The sequence below is a fragment of the Ursus maritimus genome, unplaced genomic scaffold (genome assembly GCF_017311325.1).
Source record: "Ursus maritimus isolate PB19 unplaced genomic scaffold, ASM1731132v1 scaffold_13, whole genome shotgun sequence".
Taxonomy (NCBI): domain Eukaryota; kingdom Metazoa; phylum Chordata; class Mammalia; order Carnivora; family Ursidae; genus Ursus; species Ursus maritimus.
Window position 1 is genome coordinate 38,620,878 of NW_024423675.1, and position 15,904 is coordinate 38,636,781.

The 15,904-nt window shown below is 40.7% G+C and overlaps 1 protein-coding gene across 2 annotated transcripts in view; it reads right to left on the minus strand.

Annotated features, from left to right (window-relative positions):
* The window catches only part of EPB41L2 (erythrocyte membrane protein band 4.1 like 2), a 208,537-nt gene that overhangs the window by 118,147 nt on the left and 74,486 nt on the right, over positions 1-15,904 (minus strand). Inside the window, exon 1 of one of the 2 annotated variants that reach the window (XM_008691101.2) lies at positions 9,504-9,659. The exons of the other annotated variant lie outside the window; for it this stretch is intronic. The gene's annotated coding sequence lies outside the window, so the exon portion shown is untranslated. Of the gene's footprint in view, positions 1-9,503; positions 9,660-15,904 lie in introns of those variants that run through there. 2 annotated transcript variants of the gene reach the window in all.

Here is a 15,904-nt window from a genome sequence, read left to right on the forward strand (position 1 = left end):
AGATAAACAATAGAGGCTAATTGCATAAAACTGTGTTTTGTAAATACTCAAAAATAAGGGTGGATATAATTATATGTAAATAAGTACATTCTTAAAATAGTTTCAAGAGATCAACAAAGCTCAAACCTAAACACTACCTTCTTTGTTGACATAATGGTTTCTTGAACAAATTACCACCATCAAGAAAACATGATTATAGCACATCCATTCACCATAATTATTGTGCCTGTGACTCTCAAGGGCTTCAAATGTGGATAAGCCTTTAAACTCCATCATCCACTAATAACATGGAAACTCCTGCAGTGGAACGCAAGCCCTCCGACTAAAATGAAAGCCCCATAAAGGCTGGGATTTTTCTTTTCTTCACTGCTATGTTCCCAGCATCCAGACTGGCACATAGAGGAACCAGTCAGAGTGTTGTGAAATCGTCTAATCTAATACACTCATTTTATCTTATCAACAAGGGCACTGAGGCTCAGAAAGACAGGAGATTTGCCTAAGACCACAAAGCTAGACTGGGGAAGCCAAACCCAGAACTGTGGTTTCCCAAACTCTAGCTATGCTCATTCCCCTCATTACCTATTATAAATACAATTACAAACACCTAAAGTCCATCATTAGTATAGTTATATAATATACGAAGTAAAGACCTTTCTACTTATCAGCAACCAAAAAGAACATTGTTGTGAACAGCCAAGCCCATTAGACAAGAATGTGGTTTTGACACAATTGCCACGTTGGCACACTCCATCTGGGTTGATAGAAGTGTTCATTATTGTAACGGCTCCATGAGAAACAGCACGCACCGCTTCACACGCGACCAAGCAGAAAACCATCAATAGACGATCAACACTGGTTAGGTAAGGAGCTGTGTTATGCCAAACCATTCTCTTTTTTTCTTACCTTTAAAATGGGACGTAAATTCCAAAGTGCCGTCTCTATCACTAGCCTAAACATTCTACCAGATAACACCATACTGCTAAACACACTGGCCCCTAACCAGAGTACCACAATTAGCAAAGCAGACACACAACTCTAGACACTCCTCCAAAGGACTTCAAGCAAGGGGTTCATGCTAATTATTGGGTCCAGATGTTTCCTTGAAACCTTGAGAGAACCAGCGCTACTCTAAGAGCCCTCGCTGTGTCCAGGGAACAGGGCAGGTGCTGCTGCCAGTGGAGGAGCTCTCATCCTCGGCTGAGATCAGGGCAACAGGAGCTCTTGGATTTCTACCAACAAAGCTCAATCCATTAGATAGGGGACTCCGGGTTTACAAAAGGGAAAAGTATGCATTTCTAAATTCCAAAATGGGGGTAAGGGAATCAAGACAGGCTTTCCTATGAACTTAGAGAAAGATATCAAGCTGTGCAACAAATATCAAACTTCTAGAATCCTGGCAATGTGTGCACAGTCTCAGTGTTGCCACTTTCTAGGTCTGACAAAACTGGTTTTCGTCTATTGTGACTGGCCAGAGGATGTACAGAGAAACTTCCCAATACCCACAATCACTGGCTTGTGTTCAAGTCCCCCAACAGCCTACAGCCCAAGACAAGGTCTTATAATACCCAACCCCATTCCCTGAAAGCATCGAATGTGAGAAACAACAAAACAGCAACCCCAATATAGAAAGGATTCGGCAGCCACCTGACTCTACTTTTAGGAAACAGTAAGAGCCGTGCATCTCAAATATGTACAACAAGTAAGAGAAAGGGAGGGGGGGAAAGAGGAGGATGAAAGGGAAGAAAAAGGAAAAAGAAATACCTGGAGAGGGAAAGGAATAAGAAAAACAGGCCAACTGCATGTAATAAGAGCAGACTGCATGTAATTCCTCTCTCCCTCGTAGGTTTATTTTTCTTAAGTGTCAGAAGGTCTATAGAATAGTGTATCCCATATTCAAATATGTACAGCTACATTCCAAAGGGACGATTTGTAGTTTTAAGTTATCACTATGGTGAGGATAAACAAGTTATTTTTTAAACAACCCAGTGTTGTCCACCCTAGTTCCCTTAATAACACTCTCTATGGCTTGTTTCTGTTTTTGTTTTAAGGGATAAAGAATCTATGAGAGAACTATTTTTGTAAAGATATAAAGCTAGCATCTGGCTTAAATTAAACCCACATACACAAAAGATATGAACTGTAGCCCTTGGCTAGTTCAAGCCTAGGCAGGATCAGATTACATTCGCAGCATGTATCTCCCCCCGCCCCCCAACGCCCTTTGTCTTTCTTAACAGAACTCAAGTTTTGCTGGCCTTTTCTCTTTCTTCCACATGCATGCCGGCGGAGGCCAGCTTCAGGCCAGGCCCCAAGGCGATGATCTACTGGTCTAAGGCCATCATGGTTGTCTCCCGTCCCTGCCAAGACGACTTGCAAAGAAAAAGTCTGTGGGTGGGCTTCTGGGAAGATTCCTCAGTCTAAAAAGAGCCACAAGGTGAAGAAAGCCCCTCTTCTGTCTCTGAGCCCTGTATACCTGACTCCGAGAAATGCTGCTACCATCCTGAGGATCCAAGAACGGAGAAAGTCTGAGGACAAAGTGACACACAGTAGAGCTGGCATGCTGCACGTGGCCAGCTTCTGCGTGGGAGCTTCCCGCTCTGTGAGAGAACATAGTCCCTCCCCACTAGGAGAACAATGGCACACAGCTGAGCCTGGGGTTTCAGTTACTTGCAGCCACTATTAGCCTCTGCAGAGTCTGAGGCAAGCATTAAAAAATAAGCTCTGGGGCGCCTGGGTGGCTCAGTGGGTTAAGCAAGCATCCGACTCTAGATTTCAGCTCAGGTCTTGAGCTCAGGGTCATGAGTTCGAGCCCTGCACTGGGCTCCAGTCCGGGTGTGGAGCTTACTTTAAAAAAAAAATCAAAAACAAAGTGGTAAAAAATAAGCCCTAAGAAACTGGAAACACATACAGAACTCTCTCAGATAATTATTACTCCCCACTGGGTTTTATGGCCCTCATACCTAAGAGCCATGGTTGTCAAAATGTTCCATTTTTTCCTGATGCTAAAATTCTTAAAACCCAGCATCTGAGTTAATATCTGAGGTAAATAATTAATTCTTTATTCTAACAACTATAAATAAGAATGAAACAAATCTTAGAGTTCCTCAAAGTGTAAGATTCCTTTTCTTCATATATTGGAGGGACCTCCCCCAATGAAATTCAAGACATAATTTTCAATAATGTTCAATGCCAGTAACACCTAAGATAATTGCTAAAAATCTTATTTGTTAAAAAGCCAAGTCCTCGCTGCTCTCATTAAGAATTATATCAAGATGATGAGCACTGAATGATGTATGGAATTGTTCAATCACTAGACTTGTACACCTGAAACTAATACAATACTGTACATTAACTACACTGGAATTGAAATTTTTTAAGAAAAGGACATCAAGGAGGCGCCTGAGTGGCTCAGTCGTTAAGTGTCTGCCTTCGGCTCAGGGCGTGATCCCAGAGTCCTGGGATCTAGCCCCATATCAGGCTCCTCTGCTGGGAACCTGCTTCTTCCTCTCCCACTCCCCCTGCTTGTGTTCCCGCTCTTGCTGGCTGTCTCTCTGTCAAATAAATAAATAAAATCTTAAAAAATAGAAAAGGACATCAAGAAATATCTGTGCCAGGCAAAGTCTTCTCCACAAGCACCTAGGGTTATCCCCAAAATAGATATCCTTTCCTAGAGTGGGGCTCAATAACCAGACATTGTACAGAAGTCATTAGGATCCCAATACCGGCCATCATTCCCATCCTCAGAATGCACATAAACCTTGTCACACTGGACCCTCCAACAGCACACAGTAGGTCAAGGTGGTAGAGACATCCAGAATCCTGCTGGCTCTTCATTAAGCAACTAAGCATTGTGTGATCAGAAATACTGATTACCCACACAGAATTCCTGCTCTCAGATGGGGCCCCAATTTTTTTTTTTTCTTTTAACAGCTAGGGCTGGAGCTACATTCTTTCTGTGTGGAGCTATCTAATCTTTGGATAAAATAACATAGTGGTTTGGAGATCAAGTCTGGGAACTAAAAGACCAGGATTAGAATTCTAACTGTGTCTCCCACTAACCATGTTATCACGGATGTTATTTAGTCTCGATGAATTTCATTTTCCTCATAAGCAAAACAGGGATAGAATACGTACTTACTGGCTTGTTGTAAGGATTAAATTAGATACTATATACCAAGTGCCAGGCACATAGTAAATTCATAATAAATGGTGAGCCACTGTCATCAAATAGGGGTTCTGGAAAAAAAAGGGACTATATCCCTTATTTCACTAAAAATAAAAGTAACGGTAAGCAGAAATAATAGTGACAATATCAGCTATTTGTTGAGCATTGTTCTAGAGACTGCATGCGGCAATACCTTTAGTCTGCACAACTCTTTGAAGTAGGAACTAAGATTATTCCCATGAGACAGATGAAGGAGGAGAGACAAGATAAAGGATTTTCACAAAGCTACATAACCACTTCATGGGAGAGCCAGGATTCGGACCCAGGCTGTCCGGCTCCAGAAGCCTTACGCAATACCGCCGCCAATCCCAAACGGCTTCACTATCCTAGAACCAACATCTAGCATAATGCCTGACAATTCATTATCTGTTGAAAAAGCAAAAATCAAACCTTACTACCCATTTGGTGTTTACAGTCCTAAGCAATACGTTCTAACCAAGCCCCTGATACATTTCACCTATTTTCAGGATATGGGTTGTGTATTTTAGGCCCTTCTCTCAAAAAGAATGTTTCTTGAGTCCTTTCACACATAGGTAGCAGATACCAGCAATGCAGATGGAAAGAATCCTGCTCTCAGTCTAGTGGGGGACAGAAGTAGCAAGAGTAGCATTAATATATATTCAAACCACTCGTCACTGATTCAGAAATTTGAGTCATTTAGATTCAGAAATTACTACTAGTTGAAAAGCCAACAGTTTTTCTTGAAGCGACCACTGTCATATCTTCAGGAAGTCACACAATGGCCCTACATGGGAACTCTCGGTTAAACACTCTTAAAATACAAAAAGGCATCATGCTTTTTAAAGAGCACTTAATTCTCATTCTCAATTGTGTTTGCTGGAGATATATTTGCTCTCTAGCAAAATTCCAGTAATTTGAATAAAAAAGCCAAATAAAATAGTCCTCGTTATAAACTTCTTCGGCATAAAAACAACTTTGTTGGGGTGACTGGGTGGCTCAGTCGGTTAAGCGTCTGCCTTCGGCTCAGGTCATGATCCCAGGGTCCTGGATCAAGCCCCGCATCGGGCTCCCTGCTCAGCAGGAAGCCTGCTTCTCCCACTCCCACTCCCCCACTTGTGTTCCCTCTCTCGCTGTCTCTCTCTGTCAAATAAATAAAATCTTTAAAACAAAAAACAAAACAAACAAACAAACAAAAAACTTTGTTTTGGATTTTTGAACTGGCTAAGGTTGATCAGCTCCCAGATAGGGCGGATAAAGTGGCTAGAGGAGAAGTAGAGTTCAGAGGAACACAAAGGACACAAACTATAAAAAGAAGCTCCATCACACTCATAGTAAAAGAAATGAAAACTAAAAATTCAGAATGGAAAAATCCCAAAGCTTAATATGTAATCACTGAACAAGACTATGGAAACAGAGGCGTTCTTATATAATTGCCAGAAGAGAAAAAGCGTACTAACCAATGAAATTTGCCAACAGCTATCAAAATTCCCAATGTGTATACACTCTGAACCAGTGATTCTGCTTGCAGGAACCTATCCTATAGATACATCTGCACATACGTAATGTAAAATAATGACGCATGGATGATTCATTACAACACTGTAATAGCAAAAGATCAATGCCCATCAACAGGTGACAATATACAGCAGAACATTATGCAGCTATAAAGAAACAGTACAACCAAATACTATGCAGCTATAAAGAAATCAAAAGAAGATATTTATCCCAGTTACAGAAATATCTCCGAGTTACACTGTGAAGTACAAAAAGCAAGTTTCAGATAGCACACTATATACAACACCTTGCGGGTTGAAAGCCAGGTGTGTGGCGGTTATAAATATGTGAATACACATACACATACTTACATCTGTACGCACACACACAAAAAAAATAGGGAAGGACACAGAAGAGAAATGACAATGATTATGGGGAATGGTGAGAGGAACTAGGTAGATGAGGTAGAGAGGTAAAAATATGGGAGACAAGTTTTTCAGTGAGAAGTCTGCAGAAACTGAAGCACTTAAAAGATTTATTAAGAGAACAGTGTTTTGCATTAAAATATCTAAATGCATGGAGTGAACTCACCTTGGCCTGTCACCTAGCTCTGTCCTCACAAATGAGTTGTGTGGGTGTGAAAGTCTTCCAGTCTATCCCAGCTCAAAAGTAGCATCAAGATAGACTAAAACAAAATTGATTCTCTGGCATATGAGGTTTAAAATGGTTTCTACATCCTCAAAGAAACGGTTTCCAGTAGCCTCCAATTCAGTCTACATCACAAATCCGCCCCTTACCCTATATAGGCCGCTCTCCAAAGCAGGGAAAGCTCAAAACCTAAGCTTTTAGAGCAGCCCAACATCTTTTAAGTAAATCAATTCTTCTCTGGAAAAAAATTATATATATAATATTTACGTTTATTATACATATATATATATACACACACACACATATATACATACATTTTATATATATATGTATCTCCTGAAAAAACCTTGCTCCTTTTTAACCCCTTCCCCTTTGGTTTAGAGTTAAAACAAAAAGGGGTCTTTTGCTAACAATAACATTGGTGCATTTGCAGGCAGGCCAAAAAAATTATTCCTATTCTCTCCTGGAGGAGTAAAACCAGGGAACCTGGAAACAGATTTCTCTAAAAGTCAAAAAAATTTTAAAAGGAGAATAAAACAGAATAGTAAGATTCTTATTAAACTTCTAAGTTGGTCATACATAAACATCCCCAGTCTCCGTCAGCTGCTTCCTCCACGTTTACAGGGAAAAGCACGAATAAAATTAGCCTGACAAGCACAAGGTCATGTTTCCTGTCTACACCTCTTCCCCGCCCACTTCTGCTCCTAAGCTCCCCTTAAGAGGGTCAAACTTTCGTAGAGATGAGTACCTACACATTCTTAGTGCAGCGTTAACGCATCTGGCGGCTTCTTGATTAAGCGTCTTTTTGTGATGTTCCTAGTATTTGGGAAACATTTGTACCGCCATCACGTAACGTTCTACAGAAAAGAAAAAAAAACACTAGTGTGCAATTTCTTCTGATGTCATCCACAACCAGGCTCAAAACAGGGCCAAGCCAACACCAGCAATCTCTCCTTATCATAACAGACATCTTGCAGCAGACCTTTTCTGAGCTCATCCCACAGCCACCTTCTGAATAGGATCCTTAGCAGCCCCACCAGAAAACTCACTTGGCATCAACTGGTAATCTACAAGCAGTCTAATATTATTTTCTGTGTGAATCAAACTCCAAATTCTTTAGCTAAAAAATAAATTCTTTAGTTCAGCAGGCTTTTCCCAAATCAGCTAACGGCAAATCCACCAAGGTTAACTGCACAGGATAAAGGCACCGGCTGCAGACGCTGCATTTTAATAGGTCATAAGACAAAGTCTTGTCAAAATCAATCAACTCGCCACACTATGACAAGGCCACCATGCTGGAGCCTACACTGATCTCACTTTCAAATCCTTTTCTCAATAAGCCTTGAAACCCTGCAGTCAACAGGCATAAAGATCTAACCCTTGCCAAAAAATACCATTCACTTTTAAAATTTTGATCGTTAGCGCTTCTGCCATTTTAAATATTTACTACCGAGGAGTAAGGCCAACGCACAGCATCTATCCTTAAAACGGGAGACTGAACTGCAGGACTTTTCTAGCTTAGGTAAGCAGATCCAAATGTCGACACTAGTCTGGTCGGTCAGCAGAAGGTGCTATAGACAGTTAGCATTTGGACCCTCCAAGTCCAGGCAAGAAAAGCTGTAACTACAATGAATGAGAGACATGCCATTTGGAATTCCTAAACCCTTTCTCCCCCACAAGTATTGCTACTCTGAGCGTTAGTTTAGTTCAGACTACTTTACTTATTAGTAAGAGCTTCAAACAACTACTTCTTAAGTGGGGCTGGCTAAACAGATTCTTTCTTATGGCGCTAAGAGTCTCAAAATTCAACATTTGTAAACCTGATTCGATAGAGAATCCTGCTGGAAAACATCCCAGGCATTCAACCTTCTGCGGTCCGAGAAAAATTCAAGCAACCTCGGTATCAAAGTTTAAAATGTCCCTTTCCACCTCTGTTCCAGGGGGGATGGTGAACTGAGGGTCAAGTCAAGGCATCCTAGAAGGTGCCCAAGCACGCTACATGGAGATGGGGCGGGGTGCTCTCTGCCAGGCCGGCTATCCTGATCCCCTGGATCACCTCCACAGTTATTTATTCCCACACCCAAGCTGCCAATAATTTTAAGACACCATTCTTTGTTGGGCCCCGAAACAGAAAACTTCTACTTCCCAAGTACATATGTGCCTCGCTCCCCCAAGTTTACCAGCTCATGACTTCAGTGGTAGAAGGGCATTCGTTCCCCACAGTGTCGGCAATAAAGGAACTCGCAGAGATCACCTGGCAATCACAGGGGTACTGCTTGTTTTGTTAGAAAGTAACACTGAAACAAGGTTCTTTTGAAAGACGGTTGTGAGACTGGTAAATTCTATCAAGAAAAAGCAGGAAGACAATTTTTTCTAAGTCTGGACGTCAGAACCTGGGCAACAATGGGGAGTTGTCCTGTTTCTTCAATGTGACAACAGATCAAATAGTCAGTAAAAAAAGAGGTTAATACCTATCCTTTATTCAACCCATATTTACTTAGGGTGTGACAACATCAAAACAACATACAATTCTCGATCACTGTTAATGGCCACTAATCTGCAGATGTTTAAAAAAAAAAGGGAATTCAACTCTGTGCTAGCCACAGTACAACTTCTTTTCATCAAATGAGTTAGCATGAAAATGAAGCATTTTAGGAAACTAAGATCTGTCACCCTTTAACATGTTTAAAAAGTAACTGTACAATATTAACCTTACATAGCCCTCATTGTGCTTTAGGAGTAATTAACTTTCATATAGTATACTGTACCGCTGAAAAAATCAACTGAACAACAGGACAAGTACATAGAATAGACCAGCTACCTTCATTATTCTCGTAAGTCAAGCCTGAAAAAGCAATCACGTTAAAGATAACTTGACAAAATTCAACATCTGCCTAGAAAAATGCAAACAAGTGGGCCAAAACTAAACTCTGGCCACAAAAAATATACTTTTCATAGGACTTGGACCAAATAGAACGAACCATATTCCCTTGCCAAACAGTATACATACCCAGGTTCCATGTACTCTGTACATGAGTACTTTCCAAATTTTCAGTCCCCTGGATATTGAAAGTCTCAAAAGCAAACTTTCTTCAAAAGCAAAACCAAACAAGCATATACCACAAAACCCACTGCTACAACAGAAATTTCCTCAAAATCTCCCCCTTAAAATACATACGCAGCCTTTTGAAAAGTACATCGAGCCCGTAGTCTGCTGTTCTCTGTCATTAGAAGACTGTGGAAAGCTGATGGAAATCCAGCTTCCAAAAGCTTAATGAGCAAGACTGGCCCCACCCAGGCTGGACCCTGCTGGCGAAGGGCATGCTCAGTAGAAAAGCCCAGCTTGGTTCCAAGTTACTTCATTCCTCAGCTAGAAAATCCACACGGGTCAAAGAAAAAGTCATCTTCCTGCTGCCTGTTCTACCCACTAAATGAACACTTTACAAAAAGAATGGTTTTAATAATGACTGATTTTATGATTATAGTTTTTATAATTCTACTATTGCTGAAAATTTTTTCCTCTGTTTTTGTATCATTTTGGCTTTGCCTTGGGTTTGCACCCCTCAACTTTTTCTTTTTTCCCCCAACTTTGTTTTAATTTCTGTCATTTTAATCCACCCTACAAATAGACACCAAAAATACATATGCATACAACATAATCTAATCTTTCTCTATAAACTATCATTTTCAGATATAGAAAAACTTCGTAGACACACAGGTATTTCATTTTTCTGTCTTGAAAACTGGACTATTTCGATTCATTTGTAAAACAATTTGCTTATTCACCTGTATTTAAAAACAGAGGCTCGCTTGAATTTAGATTTATAGGTACCATCATACAGTTACAGAGCTGATAAATCCCTGCTTTGTTATTGTCAATCCTAAATGAGAAATGATGGATACAAAAGGTAATCCTGCATCCATAGGTCACATGAATACAAATACATAATGGAAAGCAAAATACATTTAAAATCACTAAAAGAAAATGCATTAATTTTAAGACTCAGGTCAGAGAGATCTGAGAAATGACTAAATCTTCCTTAATTCTACACCACCAATCCTCTGCCTTTTACATTTCCACAATCTAAATTCGGGTGTATATGTGTGTTCTGATGTAGGTATTTACATTAGTAAATCAGAACCAAGATAGACTCTGCATCCAAGCATGCATTTTTACAACCCCACCCTGCTACCATATTGCTCTCCAACAAGCAGTTCTTGGGTCAAGTAGTATTACATGCTCACTTCACCTACAGAGTCTTGAAGAAAAGTTTTTCTAAATTACAAAAACAAAACAAAACCAAAAAACCAAAAAAAAAAAAAAAAAAAAAACCAAAAAAACACCCCACTTTAGATATTTAAATAAACAAGATGTCACCTGTATCCACAGGTAGAAAAAGGTAAGCTGTGCTTCATGGTAACTTAGTGAAAATACGTTCCAGTAGCAGCTCTGAAGAGATTGATCTCTGTCAAGATACACAAATACAGGCGGGGGGGAAAAAAAAAAAAGGCCATTCTATAAATGATATAATGGAAGTAAACTTTAGTATCCAAAAGGGAGATTTGGTGAGTTTTGGGGCTTTTTATTTGTTTGTTTTGGTTGAGCTTTTAAGTAGAGCCATTCTTATTCAATTCAAAGCATCATCGTTTATTTCGATTATAATCTTCCTTTAATATTAAATGTGTTTATTAAATACTGCTGTGCAATGGCAGATTTTCTTCAATATACTTGAAAAAATATTGCCTCCAAACCTTTTTCAGAAATGTATTATCCTGTGGAATCCCTACATCTCTGAACTCCTGACACGTAGCACTGCATCTGGTGATGTTGACAATAGATCTCTATAATCCATCTCAGGAATCTCAAATCACCCCTGGACCCCCTATACTCTTAACTCTCCTACTGCTATAGACTGAACTGTGTCCCCCCAAAATTCATATGTTGAAGCACTAACTCCCAATGTGACGATATTTGGAGATGGGACCTTTGGGAGATAATTTGATTTAGAGGAGGTCACAAGGGTGGGGCCACCATGATGGAATTAGTGCCCTTACAAGAGCCACACCAGAGAGTTTGCTCGTTCTCTCGTTCTCTCCTGTTCTCCCTTGCTTCACTATGTGGCAGCCATCGACACGCCAAGAAGGGAGCCCTCACCAGAAACAGACCACACTGGCACCTTGATCTTGGACTTCCAGCCTCCGGAAATGCGAGGAAATGTGTCTAAGTCAGTCAGTGGTACTGTCTCATGGCAGCCCGAGCTGATTGAGGCACCTACTTTCTTCATGATGGAGCTCAGTGCTGCTGCTCAAGCTCATCTGCTGTCTTCAACATAAAAGACCCTGCTCCTGAGACGTCTGAATTGCATTGTTTAAACAAAGATAAGAGAAGAGAGGAAAGTCAGTTTTATGGCACTATAATTTGGAAACAGAACAAACCATTCATATGGTAGATAAAAAGAGAACCCAGAAAATATACATGAGTTTCCAAATTCACACACCCAGTAAGTGGTAGAGTCAGAATTTACACCAATTCGATCTGTCTTCAAAGCCAAGGCTGGTGGCCCTGGCAGCACAGCGGAAGTACAGCCGTCTTCCAAAGCCAGTGGACTTTCCCCCCAACGCTGCATTACTGCTATTTTGACACCTTTGTTTTCCATATGAGTGAACTGAACCCAAAGAAGTGAAATAACTCCTGCAAGTTACTCAGTGGGTTACTGGCAGAGAAGTACACAGACCAAGTCCAGGCTCATTTAAAATATTAATTCCCAGTAAGATTTTAAACACATTAAAGTACACAAAATATATAAGTTGAACATCCACAAATGTCTTCTCATAAAAAACTGTTAATACAAATTTGTATCTATTAAATCTGTCTTGGGAAGATCCTAAATAGTTATGTTCTGACACGGTCTCATTATTCCATTAAAAGGGGTAATTAGGGGCACCTGGCTGTCTCGGTCAGGGGAACATATAGCTCTTGGGAGTAGAGATTACTTAAATAAAACCTTAAAAAGGCATGGGGGGAGTGGGGAATTAGAAGTTTATCCTCAGAATACATTTTGTTCTTTTAGAATGCTATTTTTTAAGTATTCAAGGGAGTTGGTTGGGGTTAGAGTATGAGACATTTTTCCTATATTTGTGTATGTGGGTTTGTATATAAATAGAATTTTATGTTAAATCTAGTATCATAATTTCTTGACTTTTTAAAAACTGCCCTACCTTCTACATTATGAAAACAAAAAATGTAATTGACTGGAATATAGAGGACCCAATAATCTAACAGGGCACTCATAGCTCCCAAACCATAAGAGACACAAACTCTGTGCAGAAAATAAAGTTACCAGTGTTGCAGGAAGACAATGAAGACCATTCCTTTCAATCCTCCCACCTTTGTTCATCCAGCTTCTGCCTAAGAAGCAAAGATGATCTCTCATACCAGGAAAAAAAAAAAAAAAGCAAATATTTTTCTGGCATAATTCTAAAATAACCTAAAAAGTACTCCCCAAAACTCACTATTTTTGATTCTACTGATTTTAACAGAGAATCCATTCTTCCTACCTACCAATCAGCATGCAAGAGCATCCTTCCCGAACAAACATGGACAAGTTTTATCACTCTTTCAATTTAAATGAGCTTCAACTGGTCTATAAAATGTTCTAACAGCCCACATTTCATCACTGTTATCTGATATCTGATGTCAGCAAAAAGAAAAAAAAAACAAAACCCACTGCACTAGTAAGTTCTCCCTTGACCACATACCACCACAGTTGAGCTTCCCTCAGGTTCTAAATCCAGAATAACTTCCACAACTGTGTGTGAGTCATTTATGAAGTCTCATCCCTACCACATTTTTAAAAATGTAATGTTAAGAAGTATTATAGATTTATGAGACTTTGGGGAAAAATATGCTCTATGGCTGCAGATTTCTATTATTTTTTTTAACAAAGGGCTTGTAGATAAAAAGAATAGGAACAGGTACAGAGGAAGACAAAGCATAAAGAGGTGGTGGTTGGGAATCCATAACCAAAAAGTTAATGTTTTGAAACCATCTAAAAAGCATTAAGATAAAAGGATTTGTTAAGAGCTTTAACTCTAAAGTCAAAAGCATCACTATTAGAATTATACTTTCAGGCAAGTACAGTAACCCAGAATTTACTTTATAATTATGTCTAAGAAACATTTGCTAGTTCCTTCTTTGCACCAGATACTAAAGCCTTAGGATTCAAAAAGTTCTTCCCCATTCCAGCCCTCAGAGAATTCACCAGTCTGGCAGGAAAGGCAGATACACAAATAATTACACGACGTTGATAAGGGCTACAGCAGAGGGACAGGAAGGGCAGAGCAAAGTGGACAACTCCCTTGAGGAGGCCAAGGAAGGCCTTATGACTTACAGTGTTCAGGCTCATTTGTATCATTTTAAATGAACAAATACTACCACTAATAATGAGGCAACGATACCCACTTTGCCTTAGATGTTAAAGAAAATAAAAGCACCCATCACAAAGCCCATTACATAAAAAGCAGAAACAAAGACCTTGCTAGCACCTGTGAAACACCCTACATATGGCCAAGCAAAATGGGGTTTTTATAGAATAAAGAATTTAGAGCCAAAAGTCATCTTGGCATCCATGTACCTCTAGCCCTTGCCTTTCACAGACAAGGAAGCTGAAGCCCTGAAATTAGACGACTTGTCCAGGTTATGCAGTAAGTTCGCAGCAGAGCCCAGACTGGAGGTCACATTCTGACTAATAATCTCACTGTCTTTCCCTGTAGCAGGTTATCCAGGCTGGATGAGAAGGAAAGAGCACAGACACTAGTACGGAGAAAGCAGGGCACTGAGGCCCCTTACGGCTCTCCAATGGCCAGAAGGAATGAAGAGCCCCGAGACGGGGTATCTGGTAGACCTCAATGCTCCCCAGCTCTGCCCCCACTCTCTGCAATCAAGAAAAACCCTACACCCTCCCATTCCCCAAAAAAGTAGGTTTCAAAAAAATAAAGAGGTCAGTGCCAAGAAATTATGTACTCTTCCCAATCTGAAAGAACACTAAATTCATATTCAAAGAGTCTGATGTATGTTGCCATGGCATCTTGTCACTTAGCTGGCAACTCAACCAGTAAAATGAAGATCCCAGCAGACCACCTGCCTATAGAATGGGATTGTTGTCAGGATCACGGGAGAATGACCACAACAGATCCTGGTAAAGTGCAAAATGCTAAACAAATGAAAGTAACTATTAAACACAGAATGCCAAGGGTCAAAAAATTCATCTAGGCTTTCTCCTAAAAAAGGCTGAATGTATCATTACATTAATTTTTAAAAATCAAACATGAACATATGGTAATCTCTCACCAATTTCATTTACCTATTTTTTTTCCCTTTCAATTTGTGGCAGGAAAAGTGTTTCCTTAACCCACCCTCTGTAACTTCCCTTCTTTCCTTTCCTTTAAAATGGCACCCCGATTTCCAAGAGACCTCCCTAGAACAATATAAATAGCAAACAGGTCAATGCAAGCCTCCTGTCAAGAATCCTGTGGTGTACAGCTGGACACGGCTCCTACCAGCGCAAGCCAGGGAAACGTTACCATGCACGGAATAAACGGTGTGCGGCTACGGATCATGCCCTAGGGAGGTCCGACGCCAGAGCGAGCCTCTCCCCACATGGCCTGCTTCAGTCCTCCTTCCGCCTGATGCAGGCCCGATGCATGACTTGGGTGCTTGTCTGGGCACCAGGATACTTCCAAAAACTTACAACTTAGTTAGCTCTGTCATTTGAAACTGGAGTTTCATTTTGTAGCTTCGACTTTACAACTTAACTCTCCCAGGCTGAATGATGAAAGAAAACCCCAAGCACAGGGGCTAATGTGCCTTCCGTCCACAGTCCACACCCCCTGCCCACCCCCCCAACAATAAAGATTAGCCAGCACCAAGCCAGAGTACTCACCATTAATTACCTCTGCCTAGGAGATCTTGATTTCAGTTCTGTACTTTTGGGTTTTGCTAAGATCCATTCATTCGGTGAGGATAGCTCTTTGTTTATGGATAGCTGTTGAGGGTACAAAGCTGGGTAAAACGGCTGCAGCAGTGCAAGAGAAGGCTATTTAAATAAAGAACTAGAGTGCAAAGACAAGAGCTGGAACACAGGCATCAACGATTTGATAGTAACAGACTTGAAGAGGCAAGAAGGCTTCCCGCAGTGACATCTGAGCCGACCTTGAAGGATAAGAGGGAGCTTACTGGGCCGACTGGAAGCGGGTAGGAGCGCAGCCCTCCCCGTGGGAACAGCAAGTGAAGGGCACAGAATCAGGAAAGATAAAAGCACTGAGGAGAACGGTAAGTACCTCGTGTGCCTGGAACACAGGGCGGGAGCGGAGGAGAGGGACAAGGGAGGCAGCAGCCAAGTCATGAGTGATCGGTATGCTAAGCTCTGATGCTTTAACTCTATCCTGCAGGTGATGGAAAATATTAATTTTGCACTTCTGGAGGATTATTTTGGCAGTCATGGGAGAACAAGTGACACAGTGAAAGGAAACCGGTTAAGATGATGCTCCGGTGATCTAAACTAAGAGGCAACAAAGATG